General features: G+C 38.0%; 1 pseudogene; it reads right to left on the reverse strand.

Moving 5' to 3' along the window:
* Positions 1–1,029: 1,029 nt before the first annotated feature.
* On the reverse strand, positions 1,030–1,129 carry LOC125101406 (uncharacterized; annotated as a pseudogene).
* Positions 1,130–8,387: the final 7,258 nt, after the last annotated feature.

An 8,387-nucleotide genomic window follows, 5' to 3' on the forward strand; every position in this document is an offset into this window, starting at 1 on the left:
TGGCTCAGTGGGTTAAAGCCTCTGCCTTCGGCTCAGGTCATGATCTCAGGGTCCTGGGATCGAGCCCCGCATCGGGCTCTCTGCTCAGCGGGGAGCCTGCCTGCCCCCCTCTCTGTGGCTGCCACTCTGCCTACTTGTGATCTTTGTCAAATAAATAAATAAAGTTTCCTTTTTTAAAAAAATGAATAAATGAGAAGCTGAGGTCCCTACAGGCAAATTTTGTGGGGATCATATCTTTGTCTTCCTGTTGACTTGTATTGGTTGAGGAAATGTAGAGACCCTGTTGGGGCTTATAGCTGTGTCCCATTATTTAGAAACATTTTTTACTTGTTTTTCTTTGATGATGTTGTAAATGGATTCATCCTTATTAAACTGAGTATATTCTTACTCAAGGATTTCTGCCCTCAAGCATCTCTCACAGAAAAACAATATGGACATACAAGAAACAGTTAAAGTACAAAGGTTGTTATATAAAGGTCATCCGTGCTGTAGGATGTTAACGAAGGGAAAGAGCACACCATGGGGATCAAACACCATATAAACGACAACGCCACTTTTCTGTTTGATGTGGCCATTGAGATAAATGGCATGAAAGTATGTTTGATACCAGGACTCAAGGTTAGTCCTGCAAAAAGTCAGATCTTAAAAATTTGCAAGATTTGATTTCATAGAAGAAATTCACATTTCTTTCAAAAGGTCTTAATTCATTTGCCATCAGTGCTTGAAAGGCAACTTGATTTCTTCACATCCAGTGAGTGGAGTCTAGAATTAATGGGGTTCCCTACACCTGTCCCTCAGGGCTCACATTTTCTGAGAACACATCCTACAGTAAATTTGTGATTATCCAAGAAACCATTGTAGAGTAATGGGTGAAATACAAACTTTGTCATGTGTTCTTTAATTCTACGTTGACTATTTAATTAAGCAAAAGTTTCTATGAATATATTGGAACTCCTCTGAGTTTAATGCCGGTTAGTTTATTTTGTTTTGGATGATTTTTAAAAATCTCACTTTTGTTCCTCATTTTTGTATAATCTTTCCCCCTTCTTTTTGGGTGTCATCTTTGCACAAGGGCCAGGCTAATCCTCTCTGTATCATTCCAGTTTTAGCATATGTGCTGCCAAAGCACATACCCCTTCTTTTTGGAACATTTAGCTTGAACTTTAGTTCAGAAGAGTTTGTTATAATACTGTAATGGTTTACAGGTAACTCAGACTTGTATATGTGAGAGCTGCCTGTCTGTTAACAAATTTTTTTTTTAAAGATTTTATTTATTTATTTGACAGAGAGAGAGATCACAAGTAGATGGAGAGGCAGGCAGAGAGAGAGAGAGAGGGAAGCAGGCCTCCTGCTGAGCAGAGAGCCCGATGTGGGACTCGATCCCAGGACCCTGAGATCATGACCTGAGCCGAAGGCAGCGGCTTAACCCACTGAGTCACCCAGGCGCCCCTGTTAACAAATATTTACTGATGTCTTGCTGTGTGCCAGGCACTGTGCTAGGTACTGGGGGTATAATAGTCATAACATACAAAAATCTCTGCTCTCATAGAGCTTACGGTCAGGAATTAAACAAAGTAATAAGTAAAATAGGTCATATTGTAATGAGACCAAATACTTTGGAGTAGTAAAGGGTGGTGGGTGATCCCAGGAACACCTGGGAAGGTTGCAATTCTAAATGTCAAGGTCATGAAGACCTCACTGAGAAGGTGGCAGTCGAGTGAGCAAAGACCTGAACTGAGCAAGAGAGGAAACCACATGGATACATATGTGGTGTGAGATTATTCTAGGCAGAGGAAACAGCAAGTGGGAGTATGCCTGTGTAAAAAACAAACAGCAAGAAGGCCGGTGTGCCTGGGGGACAAGGAGCCGGGGAAAGGGTGGAGAGAGGAGAGACTGGTGAGGAGGGTTAGGGGGTGGAGAGGTTGGCTTTGTAGGGCCTGGCATGCCAGGATGACTCTCGCTTTTATTCTGACCCAAATGAGAGGGGTGTTAAGCAGCAAGATAGGAGCTGCTTTACCAAAGGCTTTTACTATGATTGCTATGCATTGAGAACAGATTATAAGGCAGCAAGGGCAAAAGCGGGGAGCTGAGTTAGGAGGCAATTACAATAACCCAGGCATGAGAAGATGGTATCTGACTACTTACTGTGCGTTCATTGCTGTCTATATTGTACACAGAGACCAGTGCAAAGGGACCATTTCTGTTTATTTTTCCGTCTCGGCATTTCTCCCTTGTGGTTCAAATCTTACGTGAAAGGGAAAGTGAAATCGATGACATCCTTCACCTTGTTTCCGTCATTACTGTAAGAATATCAATCTTATGCGTGTGTGGCATTTTATGGTATCCAGGCATTCTTACATATGTCGCCACATCTAGCCCTTGCTGTCTAAAGGGTGGCAGTCCCGAGGTGTATTGGACACGGTAGAGTCAGGCAGCCGGTTCCTTTCCTTTTCGGAAGTGTGCACGTTGGCTTCTGTGAATATGTATAAGCTAAGCAATAACCAATAACCATCTATTCATGGAAGATGGGATTTGGGTACACTTAAAGAAATTTACTCAGCTGCTGACTCATTAAAGAGTATATCTATCATGGGTGGTGGCTGGGATGTCAAGCTGAAAAAACCTCCTTGTTATTGGAATTGAGCCTGTAAATTGTTCAGAGGACGTTCTTCATCAAACAAGAGCATGCATAATTTTCTCCTTTTAAGCTCACCATTTTTTTTGCAGGATTCACATAGCTAAAGATTAAGTAGATAGAAGTATACTAGAACTAGAGGACCCTCTTCCCCCAAACCAGGGGAATTATAATACCAAAAGATACTTAATTTTTGCTGAGCATTAATACTAGGTACAGTGTTGCCTTGTGTATGTCAAAATATTTCAGGCAAAGATGGTTTTCATATATGGAATTTAAATAACAAGGCCCATGACATTTTACTTTTAACCTACCAGATATATTGAATACAATTAAAATATTCAAGTTAATGTCAAAGAAAATAACATAAATAACTTTTCTCTGTGATTTAATTTAAATTTAAATATATTTTCAGTGTTTCAGAGAAAGGATGAGGGAATTATAGAAATTGTGCTCTGTTACAGTTGAGAAAGCGGAGAGTGTGTTTTGTGTGATGTAACAGCGTTTGCCAGATTTGAATGAAAAAAATCTGAATGGGGAAATTTACCTTTGTAGTCAAAGGGAATAATATATCACTTGAATTGTGTTCCTCAAATTGCCATTTGTGTAGGAGATTGAATTTTTTAACATAACCGCAATAAAATGCAAAAAAGGCATGTTAATACAGTGATGACTGAAAAAACTTAAGTGCTCAGGGTAGGAATTTGAACTTATGGTTCAAACAATTGTATTCTATTTCTTTCTTACAAATATGATTATTGGAAAGATTAATATTTTATGTTGAAAAAGCTACTTATTTGAATAAGCTCTCAATTATAATATTCCCCATTAATGATGGTTTTTTTTTTTTTCACTTTTCCCTTGAAATAGCGGTATGTGTAAAATGCAGTTGATGTTCTGGCTTTCGATCTGACAAGCTTTCACACTGTGTGATAGGTATAGCTTTTTCAAAATGTTCTTTTTGAACTTTTTGCTGGGTAATGGTTTCTGGATTAGCCCAGAGACTGGTGCCATGGGTAACATCTGAGGTGGTGATTCATGGTTCTCTAATCCTGTTCTTTTCTGTGTGGACCACTCTTCACAACTTTCTTCATCTCTCCTTTTACTTCTCTTTCTCACTGATTTCCTTCCTGTGTTCGACAATATTATCGAGTGCCTACTACCTGTCAGGCATTATTCTAGGGGCTGGAAATATAGCTCCTTGCTTTCTGGAAGCTTATCACCTTGTGAAAAAGGTGAAATAACTGAAAATAACTGAAATGACTGAAACGGGTGAAACCATTCACTATGAATACGCCCGAACGGCAAATGGTGAGAGAGCAGTACGGGCACGACGGTGGCGGGGTAGTGAAGGCCACTCACTTCATGAAGAAAGATGGTGCTGTTTCTTCCTTCTTGTGCCTTTTCCCCTTGACTCTGTCCCTGATGCCTAGTAGCCTGGCTGCCCTCACAACTTTCATGTGCCCAGAGCTGAAGCCAATGCCATGTTATACCTCTTCCTCCACTCAGAGATCTGCCAGATACAGATGGGCTGTCATTCCCTAATGTGCTTTCACTTTCTTACTTCTTAATTCACTAATCATTACGGATTTTAGGTGGCTTTCCCCTTCTGTCACCCCCTGGCTTCATCCTCTTAGTAACACACACATTGTATTTGCTATTATTATAGATCTTCTCATGCTGTCTTGTAAGGTTTGTCTTCCCTCCCTGTATTATGCCACTCCCGAATGCCCCAGGTCAGCCTGACTTCAGTTTATCTTTGTTTTTCCAGAGGCTAACACAGTATCTGAAGAAAATAAGTTTCAATAACTTATGTTGTGATTTTTTTAACCGAATTAATGAATTGTTTAATCTTAGAGTACTTGCTCTTAGAATAACTTCAAGCCTCAAATGTACTTCTCTTCTAAGACGTAGCTGATTAAATGAAAGCATAAAATGTAATATATTAGGGGATTAATTTAAGAAACTAAATGCATTCTTGTCAATTAAATAAATGTAAAAGGAACATTAATAACTAGTTTCCTCTGTTTCACTATTTATATTCTTCATAGCTAAAGAGAGCAGGTTTCTGAGCCACATTTAGAATTAATCAGAAGATACCTAAGAGGCATATAGAAAAGCGACATAATTATATATGTGGTTTTATATATGCACTGGAAAGTGAAATTAGATAAGTCATTTGAAGAGCTGTATGATTCATTATGATGCAATTTATTATGTGGCTCACCTTGGACTATAACGTAACACTGTAAAAAATGCTATGATCCTAAAGAAATATTTTATGGGAGAGATGTCATCATGCATTTACAGGAATCAGTACAGATACTTGTAAATTTTTATGGGAAAATTTTTAAATGTTTTAAAAAGAAGATTACATTTTGAATATTTAGTTACTTGTTTTTATTTGTTTGTCCACTCCTAAGGTAGAAAGAACTTGATTTTATCAAGCTCATTCTTAAGGTTTTAAAACTCTTTTCCAATAGTTAAAAAAATAAATGAGTAAGTATAATCAATTTACAAATCAGTGGTCATTGACTTTAAATGTCATGACATTAATGTATTTTGGTACAGCCTTTTTAAGTCTCCATATGTTTTTACCATCTTTAGGCCTACCAGTTTTAAAGAATGGTTATTAAGTTCTTTGGACATGAATTACTGTCCCCCAAAGGGAGAGAATATAAACATCACAAATACTTAAGTTTATTTATTTATTTTTTTTGTAAAGATAGTTACATTTAAAGATCCCTTTATTTTGTTCCTTCTAAAATGTCAGTTAGTAGACAGTAAAATCATAAATTTCAGCTGAATATAATGGAGAGAAGGGAAGAAGAAAGGTGATCATGGCTTAATAATTTCATAACTTTTGGTTTCCCCCTGTGTAGCAAGGAAACTTAGGTAAACTCGTTCAGTTTTAGTTGAATGATAATTCTTATTGGTTATAAGAGAAATGTAGCATCATTGTAATTATATTCTCAAGGTGGATGTTTGCTTTTGTTTTAATTCATTGTGAGTTCAAAGGGAAGAGTTGTTTCATAATGAGTTTCTGTCCATGATCAGCAAATAAAAATAGGAAGAAAATAGTGAGCAGAGGGCAAAGTTGCAGCCTCTGTTTCATGTTCTAATCTGGATAACTTTTTTTGTTTGTTGTGAATGTTCTTAATTCTTAATTCAAAATCTTGATTAAGATGGAAGAGTTTCTGGTTTCTGGTTTTTCACCTTTAAATATTCTTTAACATAGAGAGCCAACAGTGATGGATGGACTAATATGTAATAAATACAGAATCAGAGGTCTAGAATCATCTTTGAAATATCACCTCCAACTCCCTGAATCTCAGAAGTAGTATACCCAAGTATTTGAACTCCTAAAGATCTTTAAAGAAAATTTCATTAGTTTTTTTATTGTCATATATATCATACATACAGGATCTTCTTTTTAAAATGTTTAAAAATTTTCCCATGAAAATTTACAAATATCTGTACTGATTGCTGTAAATGCATAAAAGTATAGCCATAAATTCCTATGGAACCATCATCCAGACCAAGAAATAGAACATTACTCTTGCCCCAGAAGTCCTCTCTATGTGAAGTTGTATTTACTGTCTGTCAAAACCAGTTCCAGTTTTCTGTAATCTAGAGAGATTACATGTAGAAACACTGACACTCCCCCACCCCCCCCCCACCCCCAGTTTCCAGGATTCATTATCAGAGAGAGTTAAATCCCGCAAACACCCTGTCTAGACCAGAAGTATTTCTATTTCTGGCACTTTTGAAATGCATTTAGTGGCTAAAAATAAAAGTGTATTATGTAGGTAATTGTGCCTGGTGATGTGTTTGTCGAATTAGCTGTGGAGACCCTCCTTCTAACTGTCTTTAAAATGCAGAGGCTTGGGGCGCCTGAGTGGCTCAGTGGGTTAAGCCTCTGCCTTCGGCTCAGGTCGTGATCTCAGGGTCCTGGGATTGAGCCCCGCATCGGGTTCTCTGCTCAGCAGGGAGTCTGCTTCCTCCTCTCTCTCTGACTGCCTCTCTGCCTACTTGTGATCTCTCTCTGTCAAATAAATAAATAAAAATCTTTTAAAAAAAATGCAGAGGCTTAAGATGATGAAAGATGATTAGAGGTTTGGGTGGATGGGATTGAGAAGAGATTCTTGGATTGACACCGATTAAATCCATCTTTCCAGATGATGTAACAAATCCAGTAGCGCTACAATCAGTTGAAATAGCAGGGTGGAAGGTGGCCACCAGAAGGCAATTTTCAATTAAGACATCAGACAAATGATTTCATAGTAATATAATCAAGTTTTTCAGAAGAAAAAAAAAAAAACACGTACTGCCTTTCTTGACTAGACACTAGATCTTTAAAAATACACACCCCAGTGCTCTGCTCATAAAAATGTTTCTTTTCTTCATTTTGATAGGTTCAGCATTTTGTCCAAACCTATTTCTTATGCCACTTTCTTATATTGGGGCCATTCGTTTGGTTTTTGTTTTACTGTATTTTAGATTCTTAGTCAATAAGCAGATATTTGAGTACTGTTAAAAGGAATTATAAATATCATTGAGTTGGTGCTGGTGGTGAAGGAGGAGATGGGGGCTGATTGCTGCAGTTTTTGGTTTTTGTTTTTTAATATTTTCCCCTGGGATAGCTGTTGGCAAAGTGTAACAACCTGCGATCAGATTATCGGAACAGAAAGAAAAAGAGGAAGGAAAGGTAAATTAACAATATGCAAATCTGTGTATTTTTTTCTAAAAAGAGGAAAAAACCCAATACCTTTAAATATAAATGTTTATTATAATTAAAGAGTGTAAAAAATACTTCTATCAGATTTACTATTACAACTATCCCACCTCATTCTTTATTTTCGTTTCCCCTTTCCCTCCTGTTTAACCTCTTTGCCCTGCAGCAGATCCCCCTCGCACTCACTATTGCCAGTGCGGACCTGCCGTCAGCCAGAGAAGTGACAGTTCACAAAGAGAGATGTTTTGGCATTGCAGCACACAGAGGACATTAAATTTGGTGTGAGACAGAACAGGTCTTCTTTATTTTGACCCATAAAACATAGATGCTATTGTAAAAAATATCACTACACAAAATACCTTCAGCCAGTAGCTCTGGATGATATCAATCTTCAAGGTTCCCACTGTATTTTATTACTGGTATTTTTTGCCTCCTCCTCTTTATATTTTGAAAGGAAAACCAAGGGGATTCACTGTATGATATATCAATTTTAAGGCAGCTTGTCTGGCTTCAGAGGCATCTCTGAATGAAGGGTTCCATTTCCTTGTTAGAGTATATTCTTTTTTTTTTTTTTTAAAGATTTTATTTATTTATTTGACAGAGATCACAAGGAGGCAGAGAGGCAGGCAGAGAGAGAGAGGAGGAAGCAGGCTCCCCGCTGAGCAGAGAGCCCAATGCAGGGCTCGATCCCAGGACCCTGAGATCATGACCTGAGCCGAAGGCAGAGGCTTAACCCATTGAGCCACCCAGGCGCCCCTACAGTATATTCTTTAACATGTTAAAGGATCATAGGTTTTATTATCGCCAGCTGGGGTAAAGAGCAAGAACTAATCAATATTCTTTCCTAGATCTGTCCCTGGGTGTCTTGCAACCCGATTTGTTTCCTCTTTCTCCCTTACTTCTTCTGCTTGAGAGCTCTTCTAGTTAAAGTCACTCACATCTCATGCACAATCCATTAGGATATCCCACTTTCTCCACCTTCAAAACACGCTCAGAATCCAACCACGTATTATCTCA

This window comes from Lutra lutra, chromosome 5 (genome assembly GCF_902655055.1).
Source record: "Lutra lutra chromosome 5, mLutLut1.2, whole genome shotgun sequence".
NCBI classification, from domain to species: Eukaryota; Metazoa; Chordata; class Mammalia; order Carnivora; family Mustelidae; genus Lutra; species Lutra lutra.